Source organism: Mus caroli, unplaced genomic scaffold, assembly GCF_978045245.1.
Source record: "Mus caroli unplaced genomic scaffold, Mus_caroli_1 scaffold_5, whole genome shotgun sequence".
Lineage (NCBI taxonomy): Eukaryota > Metazoa > Chordata > Mammalia > Rodentia > Muridae > Mus > Mus caroli.
In genome coordinates, this window is record NW_028227260.1 from 76,020,612 (window position 1) to 76,035,760 (window position 15,149).

The window sequence follows — 15,149 nt, forward strand, 5'->3', positions numbered from 1 at the left end:
TCATTGACTGCAGCATCCAGAGGAGGACTTTGGATTCTTTGGAAGTGGTGTTATGCACAGTTTTTGGTTGTCATGAAGGTGCTGGAAACTAAAAGTAGATCCTCTGCAAGAGACCCAGGAACTATTTCTCACTGAACAGATTTGTAGTCCCTATATCTTTGATCCATTTTTACTTAGTTTTTGTACCTTAGAGATGAGAATCTAGTATCGGGTTTTTCATGTAAACATTTATTTTTCCTAGAACTACCTGTAAAAGAAGCAATATATTTTCCAATGTATAATTTTGGTGCTTAGCTTAGTGAGTTTCTTCCCATTTTATTCCATTCCACTCTACACTATGCTATGCCATGCTGCTCACTCCATTCCATTCCATCCATCTATCCATCCATTCAACTCATTCTCCCTCTCTCTTTCTTTTCCTCCCTGTCTCTGTCTGTCTGTGTGTGCCAGTGCTATGTGGCTTTCTTAAATTACAACTGCTATATAGTATAATTTATGATATATCTAACATTGCTTTGAATATTTAGGGTCTTCAGGAAAAGTTGGATGGTTCTTGTTCTAAAGTGAAGTAGCTTTTGGTGAACATTTTCAAAGAAGTTACACTTAAGTATCACTGGACTACTTGAACTTCCATCCAGATGTCTTTGCTATGCTTTTTATGTTACCTCTAACTCTCTCCAGTGTCTTTTAGTCTCTCCAGGTAGAAATGAAAACAGATTAGGATATACCAGCACCAATACTCCATGTTAAAGGAAAATAGATAGAACTCTCTGCAGTGGGTGTTTGAGAGAAGAAATGTAGTACTATGCTACTTGTCAAAACCCTAAGCAATGACCTTGACTTGATTTTCAGAAAAGAAACTATTTTAAAAATTGTAGCAAGTAAAATTTCAAGAAGCTTGAAGAGCAGCCCTCCACATCTTTGATTTATTAACATTTAAATAGTTTGTGTCCCAAGATTCACTTATAGAAGCATATAGTATTTGATTATTATTGATCTTAGTGAAGGTAAGATGAGATCTTAAAAGATTTTTTTCTTCGAACATCAAGGTTATATAAAAGGAGGTAAATTTATCACATGAAGAATTCTTTATAACTTTATATAAAGCATTCATTGCCGTCATCATCTTACTATCTGTATCTGAGGCAGGCAATGTAGATTCCATTCCTGACTCACTGATGAAATGGATAAAATGATAGATTAAAACCTAGCTAATTACATATTAGTGAAGCTGGAGCAAAATCCCAGGCCTTTTGCCTTTTAATGCAATGTTCTTTCCACTAAACCACTTGACTATTTACTGTGTGCAGAGCATTGTATGAAACAGTAGGAACTTGCAGTGAAATAATACTTACAGTAGTACTTATATTTAAATGCCACTTTAAATTCCCCCTCCCACAAACATTTATTTTCTGTACTGAAATTAGTATATATTAGATTACTCTTGTTCATGCTGTCTTGTTTAGTAGCTGTCAAGTGAATTTTCATATACTCGAGCTTTACATTGTAATTGATGTAACACAATTGGTATCTAGAGGAAAAGGCTTTTATCTATTAACACCTCCTTTATTAGTTCCATGTTCCATAAGAAATAGAGTTAACCCAGAAAACCTTTTTGCATTTCAGTCTTTGCCTTATAATTCTATATGTAGGGGATGCCTTGGACACTTCAAAATCAAAACAAAGAAATAACTTATTCTTTTGACCTTTCAATATGGGGTGTTATTTATTTATTTATTTATTTATAGACAGGGTTTCTCCATGGAGCCTTGGCTATCTCTGAGTTCATGAAAAGACTAACAAAAGGAAGTTTTAGTGATACTAGGAAAAGTGTATTTCCTTTGATGGGAAAGCTGTATAGTAGAAGCTGCTCTAATTTACCTAATTGGAAACTGTGGAAAGCAACGAAAAGAATTTATCTCTATAATATATCTTACCATTTAGAAGCATAGAACGTAGTTTTTCCAATTATGAAGTTCTATGGATATTATGAAGATATGGGAACTTCAGAATGTTGATAACGATCCATGTCTCATACTTGTATATTTGCTTCTAAGGAAAAATCTCATGAGTAATAATGTACATAGTTTATTATTGTTCAAATATGATCGGGCACAGTGGTATAATACACAACCTTCAAATCGATGGGGGTTTTAGCAGTATACTCATTCTTCAAGTCTGTCACAGACATGTTAAGTGCTTTGCTCCCAAGTGCCATTTTCTCAACATTGTACTTAGGCTGATGTGGAGTTATTATTTGGAAGTTGCTTTTGTTTTTTGTATGTTTGTTTGTTTTTGTTTGTTTCTTTTTTCTTTTTTCTTTTTGTTGAGACAGGGTTTCTCTGTTTAGCCCTGGCTGTACTGGAACTCACTCTGTAGACCAGGCTGGCCTCGAACTCAGAAATCCACCTGCCTCTGCCTCCCAAGTGCTGGAATTAAAGGAAGTTGCTGTGGCCTAGAGGGAAAAGCCCTGGAGGCTCTTTTTAAAAAAGATTTATTTATTTATTTATTTTATGTATGTGTGTATACTGTAGCTGTACAGATGATTGTGAGCTTTCATGTGGTTGTTGGGAACTGAATTTTTAGGACCTCTGCTCACTCTGATCAACTCCCCTCTCTCAGGTACACTGTAGCTGTCTTCAGACATGCCAGAATAGGGTGTCAGATCTCATTACGGGTGGTTGTGGCCACCATGTGGTTGCTGGGATTTGGAAGAGCAGTTAATCCTCTTACCCACTGAGCCATCTCACCAGCCCAGCCTGGAGGCTCTTATAAGAAAAATTAAATGTTCTGCTCTGAAGTGACAGATCCCACTTCTACTTACAACTTATTGTCCAGAATTACTGCCCATGTGGTCAGGAAGCACAGTTCTACTGTCTGGTGAGACAATCAGAAAACTGCAGAAATTTGGCAAACTATACCAATGACTAATACACACAAGTACTGAGATGATCTCTACTTTTTTTCTTTTTCATTCCACTAAGATGCATCAGAAATATTATTAAGAGGATGTGCCAAAGCATAGATAAATACTGTCTATTGTTGAATATTTAGGTTATTTGAAAAATCTCAGTGTTATATGTATTTTATTTTAAAGTGCCTTAGAGCATAAAATGAGTTTAAATAATTAAGTGTGGTGGAACACGTCTGTAATTCTACTAATCAAGAAGCTGGGATCTGAGGAATACAAACTTAAGGTTAGCCTGCCTGACTTCCACACTGAAAGCCTGTTTCAAAGAATATAAACAAACAAAAATACTGTAGTTAGCTCCCCCACACACATACAAAAAAGAGAAAGAAAAAGAAAAAATATGAATAATTTTCTTCTTTTCTTTTCTTTTTCTTCTTTCTTTCTTTCTTTCTTTCTTTCTTTCTTTCTTTCTTCCTTCCTTCCTTCCTTCCTTCCTTCCTTCCTTCCTTCCTTCCTTCCTTCCTTCCTTCCTTCCTTTCTTCCTTCCTTTCTTTCTTCCTTCCTTCCTTCCTTCCTTTCTTTCTTTTTTCTTTCTTTCTTTCTTTCTTTCTTTCTTTCTTTCTTTCTTTCTTTCTTTCTTTCTTTCTTTCTTTCTTTCTTTCTTTCTTTCTTTCTTCCTTCCTTCCTTCCTTCCTTCCTTCCTTCCTTCCTTCCTTCCTTCCTTTTCCATTGCCTTTAGTTCAGTGAAAGACAAAATAGATTCATTACCACGTCTAAACAAAACTATTTCAAATTGTTTTGAATTTTAATTTAGTTGTAATTTCATTTAGTTTTGTAAAAGATGAAATTCAGGAATATATATATATATATATATATATATATATATATATATATATATGAAGCACTTCTATGTTTATTGGAAAGTCAATCACCATATAGTCACTTGATGAGTCTTTCAGATTTGGTCCCAGATTATATTGTACAAATACAACTTGGATATTGGTTGGAAGCTTTAAAGTGGTCTAGTTCTTTTTGTTTGTTTGTTTGTTTTTGTTTTTTTGAGACAGGGTTTCTCTGTATAGCCCTGGCTGTCCTGGAACTCACTTTGGAGATCATGCTGGCCTCGAACTCAGAAATCCGCCTGCCTCTGCCTCCCGAGTGCTGGGATTAAAGGCGTGTGCCACCATTCCCGGCTAAGTGGTCTAGTTCTTATTTAAATAGAAATACTAATTCACTGAAGATAGCTTCATATGATGTGCCAATATGATATGCTTACGTATCACCATGGTTCTTTTCATTAAGGCCATGAATTCTACGTGTTAGCTAGAAAGGTATAGAGATACTTTTGACTGACAGCTCCCAAAAGATACTAAAATCAACCTTTATGGTTTGCCTTTAATGCTGCTCACATACTGTATTGATGCATTTTAAATATATTATATTTTCATAGTGAGTTACTTCAAAAAGAGTTTAGCATGGTCTTTTCCAGAGTGAACAGCAAATCTTTGCTTTAATAGTAACTTTCCCTTTAAACTCTGAATTATACTTTATGCTATCTTATAAACATTTAATGTGGTGAGCATTACTTGTGTGTGAATTTGGAAGTCTGCATAAATCTTTTGAGATACACACATACATCCTCACTATTTTCTTTGTATAGTTTAGTGGCCAGATTTCTAAATGTTGAAATCTTGGAAGGATGTGTTTTTTTTTTTAAAATATGACTGTATTACTTATTTTTATGAACAAGATCAAGAAGTTTTCTTTCCACTACACATATTTCTCTGTGAACTTTCATGTAGCCTAAAATGTGTTTTTCCTGTTTGTGAGTACATTTACCCCTGAAGATTAATTCTCCAATACCATGACAAAGATTCCACTTCAGTACAAGGAGAATATGGTGGCAAAGTTTGAAAAACTTGGGAGGATAATTATGGATAATTACACATGAGAAAATAACTCAAATATGCCCTTAGGTCTTTGAGGTATAGATGGAAGGTCTCCAATAGTTTCTATTATAGCACCATAAAGCTTAGTGTCAGCATCACTCACAAGTGCCCATTTCTTTGGTTAACATTTCCTCCTCCTCTTGCTAGTAGTCCTTACTCATCCAGTTCCTATCACTGGGAAAGAAATGTAGAAAGACAAATGTTTGAATTCACATACTAATTTGGTGAAGCTTGATGAAGTCTTAAATGAATGTTTGTTTTGATATTAGTCTTTTAGGGTTGCCAAGCCATCTGTCTCATTCAGCAATGGCTTTATTATTTTTCATGCTTATTCTGCATTTTGTTGATAGATTTATTTAATAGATTTTTAGGAGCCATTTGCCAATCTTACTATCTCTATCTCTTTCAAAAAGCACTCAATATGACAAGAAATGATCTATGATGATCTTCTTGCATTTTGAAAATGTTAGTAGGAACAGGATGGAGTTGGTTGGGAAGTTGAGATACCATTTAAGATTGAGACATCTTTAAGGAAGATAGTTGATAGTTTAGTTTGGAACAGAGCTTTCCAAAGCTTCTGTGAGCTTTAATTACTGGTGTTTCTACTTCTGTGGAGTAAGCTGCTAACAGTTTATTGGCATAGTGGCTTGTTTTAAGCCCTGGGTTCTTTCATAGTTGCCTCAGTATATGCATCTAATTCAATGTTGGATCCTAGACTTAGAATAATTATCTTTATTCTATTTATGTCTTCAAAATATATTATACAATATTTACTTATAGATTATCTACTTCCAAAATTATTTAAGGTAGATTACATGGAAGAAAATAAAAATCTAGAATAATTATGTGAGAGAAACTATCCCTATAGTTAAGAATCAGTAGTTTGAAATTATGTAATTAGTAGCATAAATTTGGAGGTAAGGGATCTGTGATAAACATTTGATAAACATCTATAAAATAGTATTTCAATATCATTATTGAGATCAGTTCAATGAATTAACCAGAACTTTATTCATAGGTAGAACTGGAATAACATAAAATAGAAAGGGGAACTTCCTGGAAGATATCAAGCAGAACTTTAGTTATCCCATTGAAAAAGTTTGGAGTGATGGAGTATTCTTCTCCTCTTCACTATCTTTGCTTTGGGAAGCAATTTTTTTTTTGTCAAGTGTGATATTATTGTGGTTTGAAATTTGCCTCAAATCCAAAAATTTCATATCCATCTGCATTTTATGGGGGTGTTAGGGAGAAATGTTTTCGGCTTACAACCAAAGTATTTTAAACTAAGGGACTATTTGTGGGAAGGCTGGCCACTCATGAGTATGCTACCAAGATAATTTTTTCAGTGCATTTTATTAGATATTTTCTTCATTTACATTTCAAATGCTATCCCAAAAGTCTGCTATACCCTCCCCAGCTCTGCTCCCCAACACACCCACCCCCACTTCCTGGCCCTGGCATTCCCTTGTATTGGGGCATATGATCTTCGAAAGACTAAGGGCCTTTCCTTCCATTGATGGCCGCCTAGGCCATCCTCTGCTACATATGCAACTAGAGACACAGTTCTGGGGAGTACTGGTTAGTTCATATTGTTGATCCTTCTATAGGGTTGCCAAACACTTTAGCTCCTTGGATTTTTTTCTCTAGCTCCTTCTTTAGGGGCCCTGTGTTCCATCCAATAGATGACTGTGAGCATCCACTTCTGTATTTGCCAGGTACTGGCATAGCCTCACAAGAGATAGCTATATCAGGGTCCTGTGAGCAAAATCTTGCTGGCATATGCAATAGTGTCTGGGTTTGGTGGTTGTATATGGGATGGATCTCCAGGTAGGGCAGTCTCTGGATGGTACTTTCTTCTGACTCAGCTCTGAACTTTGTCTTTGTAACTCTTTTCATGGGTATTTTGTTCCCATTCTCAGAAGGAAAGAAGTATCCACCCTTTGGACTTCTCGAGTTTCATGTGTTTTGCAAATTGTATCTTGGGTATCCTGAGCTTCTGGGCTAATATCCACTTATCAGTCAGTGCATATCATGTGTGTTCTTTTGTGACTGGGTTACCTCACTCAGGATAATATCCTCTGGATCCATCCATTTGCCTAAGAATTTCATAAATTCATTGTTTTTAATAGCTGAGTAGTACTCCATTGTGTAAATGTACCATATTTTTTGTATCCATTCCTCTGTTGAGGGACATATGGGTCCTTTCCAGCTTCTGGTTATTATAAATAAGGCTGCTATGAACATATTGGAGCATGTGTCCTTATTACAAGTTGGAACATCTTCTGGGTATATGCCTAGGAGTGGTATTGCTAGATCTTCCAGTAATATTATGTCCAATTTTATGAGGAACCACCAAACTGTTTTCCAGAGTGTTTATACCAGCTTGTAATCCTACTAGCAATGGAGTAGTGTTCCTCTTTCTCTACATCCTTACCAGCATCTTCTGTCACCTGAGATTTTGATCCTAGACATTATGACTGTTGTGAGGTGGAGTATCAGGGTTGTTTTGATTTGCATTTGCCTGATGATTAAGGATGTTGAACATTTTTTGAAGTGCTTCTCAGCTATTCGGTATTCCTCAGTTGTGAATTCTTTGTTTAGCTCTGTTCCCTATTTTTAATAGGGTTATTTGTTTCTCTGGCATCTACCTTCTTGAGTTCTTTATATATATTTGGATATTAGCCCCCTATTGGATTTAGGATTGGTAAAAATCTTTACCTAATCTTTTGGTTGCCATTTTGTCTTATTGACAATGTCCTTTGACTTACAGAAGCTTTGCAATTTTATGAGGTCCCAGTTTCAAGACAGGATTTTTCTGTGTAGTCCTAACTGTCTGAGAATTCCCTCTGAACACCAGGATGGCCTCAAATCCACAGAGATTCTTCTATCTCTGCTTCATAAATGCTAGGATTAAAGGCATAGGGCACCACCATCTGGCTCCCCAATGCTTTTATATCCCAGGTATTTTAATATCCACACCACCATAATGCCTCCCCTGATGGCTTATTTCAAGCTTTCTGGACTCTTCAAATGCTGTCTTCAACTGACTGTCAAAATTTTAAATCTTGAAACAAGAACATTCATATAAAAAAGAACATCTCCCTTCCTGCCTGGATTGTCTTACTCAGTTTAATACTATCTATACATTTTCCTAAAAATTCTATAATTTCATTTTTCCTTAATGGTGATTAGAATTCCACTTGCTGTGTGCTATGTTTCCACTTTCTACTTATCATTTGATGGCCATCTGGGCTGATTCTAGTTCTCAGCTATTGTGAATAGAGCAGCAATAAAAATGGATGTGCAACCATCTATATAGTAAGGTACAAAATTTTTTAGGTATATCTAGCCAGATTGTTAACACCACAAAAAAACCCGACAATTCTGTTCCTATAGACCTTACCCTTTTGTATGTGGATAAGTGTGTGGTATATATGTGTGTGCTTGTGATTACATCTGTATGTGCACTCATGTACACATGGGGATGGCAGAGGACATTAGGTGTCTTCTAGGACTCTACACTTTATCTTCTTAAGACAGAACTTAGAGTTGGCTTTTCTTAGCTATACAATGGTTTTCAGTCCAAGTTACCATCCTGTCTCTTCCCTGGTGCTGAAGTTACAGGTGTGGGTAGTCATACCTAGCATATTTAGGCTTTTAAAAATGTGAGTCCTAGGGATCCAAACTCATTGCTCAAGACGTTGTGCTAAGCATTCTTGCCCAGTAAGCCACATCCCCAGCCTCTATTTCCTTTTATTTACATTGCTTTTCTTTGCATCTCTAGCCACTCCCTTTTCCTATCTTCCCTATCTGTCCTTACAATGATCTATGGCTCTCAAAATTATCTTGGTAACATTCTTATCTTCTTGTACAAAGCTCAACTCTACGTGGATCAAGGAACTCCACATAAAACCAGAGACACTGAAACTTATAGAGGAGAAAGTGAGGAAAAGCCTCAAAGATATGGGCACCAGGGAAAAATTCCTGAACACAACAGCAATGGTTTGTGCTGTAAGATTGAGAATCAACAAATGAGACCTCATCAAACTGCAAAGCTTCTGTAAGGCAAAAGACACCGTCAATAAGACAAAAAGGCCACCAACAGATTGGGAAAGGATCTTTACCTATCCTAAATCTGATAAGGGACTAATGTCCAATATATATAAAGAACTCAAGAAGATGGACTTCAGAAAATCAAATAACCCTATTAAAAATGGGGTACAGAACTAAACAAAGAATTCTCACCTGAGGAATACTAAATGGCTGAGCAACTCCTGAAAAAATGTTCAACATCCTTAATCATCAGGGAAAATGCAAATCAAAACAACCCTGAGATTCCACCTCACACCAGTCAGAATGGCTAAGATCAAAAACTCAGGTGACAGCAGATGCTGGTGAGGATGTGGAGAAAGAGGAGCACTCCTACATTGTTGGTGGAATTGCAAGCTGGTACAACCATTCTGGAGATCAGTCTGGCAGTTGCTCAGAAAATTGGACATAGTACTTCCTGAAGATCCAGCAATACCTTTCCTAAGCATATACCCAGAAGATGTTCCAACTTCTAATAAGGACACATGCTCCACTATGCTCATAGCAGCCTTATTTATAATAGCCAGAAACTGGAAAGAACCCAGATGTCCCTCAACAGAGGAATGGATACAGAAAATATGGTACATTTACACAATGGAGTACTATTCAGCTATTAAAAACAATGAATTATGAAATTTGTAGGCAAATAGATGGATCTGGAAGATATCATCCTAAGTAAGGTAACCCAATCACAAAAGAACACACATGATATGCACTCACTGATAAGTGAATATTAGCCTAGAAGCTCAGAATACCCAAGATACAATTTGGAAAACACATGAAACTCAAGAAGAAGGAAGACGAAAGTGTAGATTCTTCGATCCTTCTTAGAAGGGGGAAAAATACCCATGGAAGGAATTACAAAGACAAAGTTCAGAGTAGAGACTAAAGGCATGACCATCTGGAGACTGCCCTACCTGGGGATCCATTCCATAAATAACCACCAAACTCACACACTATTGCAGATACCAATAAGAGCTTGCTGACAGGAGCCTGATATAGTCATCTCCTAAGATGGTAGCAACCAGAAAATCCCAGATGCCAGGAAAGCAAGAGCTTCCCAGGACCACATGGGGATGATATTAGCTGGAATACCCTACAAAGGGGAGGGAGAACCTGTCAAGACCATATTCAGAGCTTAAGCATGGCCTCCGGGTTGAGGGATGGGGCCACCCACCCATCTCCAAAATTTTAACCCAGAATTGTTCCTGTCTAAAGGAAACACAAGGGAAAAGAGTGCAACAGAGAAACTTTTGGGTTTTTTTGCCTTCTTGCCTTTACTCTTGATGAGAGTTCACCTATCATGCTGCTTAGGCCTTATATTAGAACTCACTTCTTTGGGCTTCCAGCATACACTGAAGGCCAACTGAGGTATCTCGCCTCATGGACTGAATAATTATCAGACTCTTGGTCTTTCTGTTGTGGAACAGCCACTGTTGGTCTAGCCAGAACACAGGCTATAAGCCAGTAATGAATAATGTACAGCACACACACACACAAACAGTTCTGTTCCTTTAGAGAACAGTGAGAGGGGCATTGTTTGAGGAAAAGGGGGTTGTTCAGAGGGACTGTAATAGGTGTGGGAAATATAATCACAATGAATTGCATTTTACATAGTATGGAATTGTCTAAAATTAAACAGCATTGATGACAAACAAAAATCTACCCAATGTAGCTCTTTGAATACTGCCACAGATCCTCTGCTATACAATTGTGGGGGCAAATAAACCAAATATTTCCTCAGTTTATGGAACCAGTGTGGCTCCTTGGAAGTCAGTGTGGCTCTTCACTAATCATTGTTTATCTGGCTTTGTTTTAATTCTAGCAGTCTTTAAATTGGCAAGTAACATGAGGATTGCTGTTCACCTAACCATTCAAAGATTACATTGGTTATCTGGTTCTGTGTAATTGTGCCAGCCCTTAAATTGGAAGAACTGGTAAGAGTATCAACAAATTTCTACTATTTACTTCTTTTTAATGTGTGTGTGTACTGTAGGTAACTGCTTAATGTATTGTTACACTTAGAAACATCAGTCTATTTGCATTTCCCTGATGACAAAGGATGTTAAACATTTCTTTAGTGCTTCTTGGTCATTCAATATTCCTCAGTTAAAAATTCTTTGTTTAGCTCTGTACCCCATTTTTAAAAATAGGATTATTTGTTTCTCTGGAGTCTAACTTCTTGAGTTCTTTGTATATATTGGATATTAGCTCTCTATCAGATGTAGGATTGGTGAAGATCTTTTCCCAATCTGTTGGTGGCCTTTTTGTCTTATCGACAGTGTCCTTTGCCTTACAGAAGTTTTGCAATTTTATGAGGTCCCATTTGGTGGTTCTTGATCTTATAGCACAGGCCATTGGTGTACTGTTCAGGAATTTTTCCCCTGTGCCCATATGTTCAAGGCTCTTCCCTACTTTCTCCTTTGTAAGTTTCAGTGTGTCTGGTTTTATGTGGAGGTCCTTGATCTACTTGGATTTGAGCTTTGTACCAGGAGATAAGAATGGGTCAGTTTGCATTCTTCTACATGCTGACTGCCAGTTGAACCAGTGCCATTTGTGGAAAATGCTGTCTTTTTCCACTGGATCGTTTTAGTTGCTTTGTCAAAGATCAAGTGACCATAGGTGTGTGGGTTCATTTCTGGGACTTCAATTCTATTCCATTGATCTTCCTGACTGTCTCTGTACTGATACCGTGCATTTTTTTTTAATCACTATTGCTCTGTAATACAGCTTGAGGTCAGGCATGGTGATTCTCCCAGAATTTTTTTTTTTATTGTTGAGAATAATTTTCACTATCCTGGGTTTTTTGTTATTTCAAATGAATCTGAAAATTGCTCTTTCTAACTCTTTGAAGAATTAAGTTGGAATTTTGATGAGGATTGCATTGAATTTGTAGATTGCTTTAAGCAAGATGGCCATTTTTACTATATTAATCCTGCCAGTCCATGGGCATGGAGAATCTTTCCATCTTCTGAGATCCTCCATTTCTTTCTTCAGAGACTTGAAGTTATTGTCATAGAGATCTTTCACTTGCTTGGTTAGAGTCATACCAAGATAAGTAATATTATTTGTGGCTATTGTGAAGGGTGTCATTTCCCTAATTTCTTTCTCAGTCTGCTTATCGTCTGAGTAGAGGAAGGCTACTGGTTTGTTTGAGTTAATTCTATACCAGCCACTTAGCTGAAGTTGTTTATCAGCTTTCGTTGTTCTCTGATGGAAGTTTTGGGGTCACTTAAATATAAATCAAAGCAACCCTGAGATTCCACCTCACACCAGTCAGAATGGCTAAAATAAAAAACTCAGGTGACAGAAGATGCTGGCGAGCATGTAGAGAAAGAGGAACACTTCTCCATTGCTGGTGGGAATGCAAGCTGGTACAAACCCTCTGGAAATCAGTTTGTCAGTTCCTCAGAAAATTGGACATAGTGTTACCTGATGACCCAGCTATACAATTCCTGGGCATATACCCAGAAGATGTTCCAACCGGTAAGAAGGACACATGCTCCACTATGTTTATAGCAGCCTTATTTATAATAGTCAGAAGCTGGAAAGAACCCAGATGCCCCTCAACAGAGGAATGGATACAGAAAATGTGGTACATTTACACAATGGAGTACTACTCAGCAATTAAAAACAATGAATATAAGAAATTCTTAGGCAAATGGATAGAACTATAAAATATCTTCCTGAGTGAGGTAATCCAAGAAAATACATGGTATGCACTCACTGGCAAGTGGATACTATCCCAAAAGCTTCAAATAATCAGGATACAGTTCACAGACCACATGAAGTTCAACAAGAAGAAGATCAAATTGTGGGTGCTTTGGTCCTTCTTAGAAGGAGAACAAAATACTCACAGGAGCAAATATGGTGATAAAGTATAGAGCAGAGACTAAAGGAAAGGCCACCCAGAGACTGTTCCATATGCACATTCATCCCATATACAGTTACCAAACCCAGACACTATTGTGGATGCCAAGAAGAGCATGCTGAAAGGAGCCTGATATGGCTCTCTCCTGAGAGGCCCTGCCAGAGCCTTACAAATACAGAGACAGATGTTCACAGCCAACCATTGGACTGAGCGCAGGGTCCCTAATAGAGGAGTTAGAAAAGGGACTGACAGAGTTGAAGGGATTTGCAACCCCATAGGAAGAACAACAATATCAACCAACCAGACCCCCCAGAACTCCCAGGGATCAAGCCATCAACAAAGGAGTACCCATGGCTCCAGCTGCATATGTATCAGAGGATGACTTTGTCATGCATCAATGGAAGGAGAGGTTCTTGGTCCTATGAAGGCTCTGTAGATGCCACAGTGTAGGGGAATCGAGGGCAGGGAGGTGGGAGTAGGTGGATGGATAGAGGAACACCCTCATAGAAGCAAGGGGAGGGAGGATGTGATAGGGTGTTCCAGGAGGAAGTGAAACTGGGAAAAGGGGTAACATTTGAAATGTAAATAAAGAAAATATCTAATAAAAAATTCATCTGGAAAAACCTAGCCTTGAACATATGGGCACAGGGGAAAAATTCCTGAACAGAACAGCAATGGCTTATGCTGTGTTTATGGGGATCTACCCCATAAACAACCACCAAACCCAGTTACTACGCAGATGCCAACAAGAGCATGCTGACAGGAGCCTGATATAGCTCTCTCCTGTGAGGCTCTGCCAGTGCCTGGCAAATACAGAAGTGGATGCTCACAGTCATCCATTGGAAGGAGCACAAGGTCCCCAATGACGGAGCCAGAGAAATACCCAGGGAGCTGAAGGGGTCTGAAACCCCATAGGAGTAACATCAATATGAACTAACCAGTACTCCTGAGCTCCTTGGAACTATACCACCAATCAATGAAAACACATGGTGGAACTTTTGGCTCTAGCTATATATGTAGCAGAGGATGGCCTAGTTGGTCATCAATGGCAGGAGAGGCCCTTGTTCCTGTGAAGGCTCTATGCTCCAGTATAGGGGAATGCCAGAACCAGGAATGGGAGTAGGTGGGTTGTGGTGCAGGGGGAGGGGGGAGGGAATGGGATTTTCAGAGGGGAAGCTAGCAAAGGAGATAACATTTGAAATGTAAATAAAGAAAATATCTAATAAAAAATCTAAAAATAAAATAGAGGCATCACCTAACAACTCAATACCTGATGGATAAAGAACATTAAAGTTTTGACAGAATGAATAGCTAAGTACTACTTAGATCCTCACAAGAACTCTCCTTGCAGGACCACCATTGTGAGTCCTGTGGTAGAGCTGGAGGGTTTATAATTTGTTGGATGGCAGCATCAGTGCTGAATGTAGTTTTTGGACTTCTGAGGACAGCAGAACTTACATTGCTTGAGGTTATATTTGACATGCTCTCTTTTGTTGTTTTTTGCTCTTGCATTGTGCTTTATTTTGTATTTCTGTTGAATCTGGAACTATACACAGACTAATGCGAGTAAATAAACAACTTTTAAAAAAGATTATAAAACTTTAATATATATATATACATATATATGCTTTTATTTATATCTTCTTATAGAATTACTGAGTCAGGAAACATCATCATATACCGAGTGAAAAATATATTAAAATGATTCTAGACTCTTTCTGTTTCGTGCTCTATTCTATTTGTATATATACCCCTAATTCTATACCTGAGACATCAGAGTAAGGAAGGAAGTCCTACCAGGTGGCTGAAAACTCTTCTGGAACAAATCTCTGTAATCTTCATCTATGTAGCTCTAAAAGTAAAGACTCATTCATATATTCGTTATTTTGTAGCATCTTGGTTAAAGCTTTGATAGACAACCAATAATAAGACAAAAAGAACTTTTCAGAAATCTTCAAGCTCTTCTGATGCTGAGTGTACACCCTGAGTAAAATCCATAACCCAAGTGGGTGAAGATAATCATATGTTTGAGGAATTATGTATTATTCCATGTGAAGGTGGGGTTTCTGAAGAATATGGAGGGGAGTTTCTATAGAGTACTCAATCAAAGAATTTTAAAAGTTGACTCTGATAAATAATAAGGTCCTTACTATTCTTAGTTTAATTTAGCAATTTTATTCCTTCTGGGGTTTGTTTTCTTTCCCTCTTTGGTCTGGATCCTAGAGACTGACCAAAAGGCCATCATCACTATAGCTCTCATCACCAGGCACTCTTGTATTACATTTGGCAACTATAAGAACCTGGAGTCTTAGAAAAGAAATGGCAGATT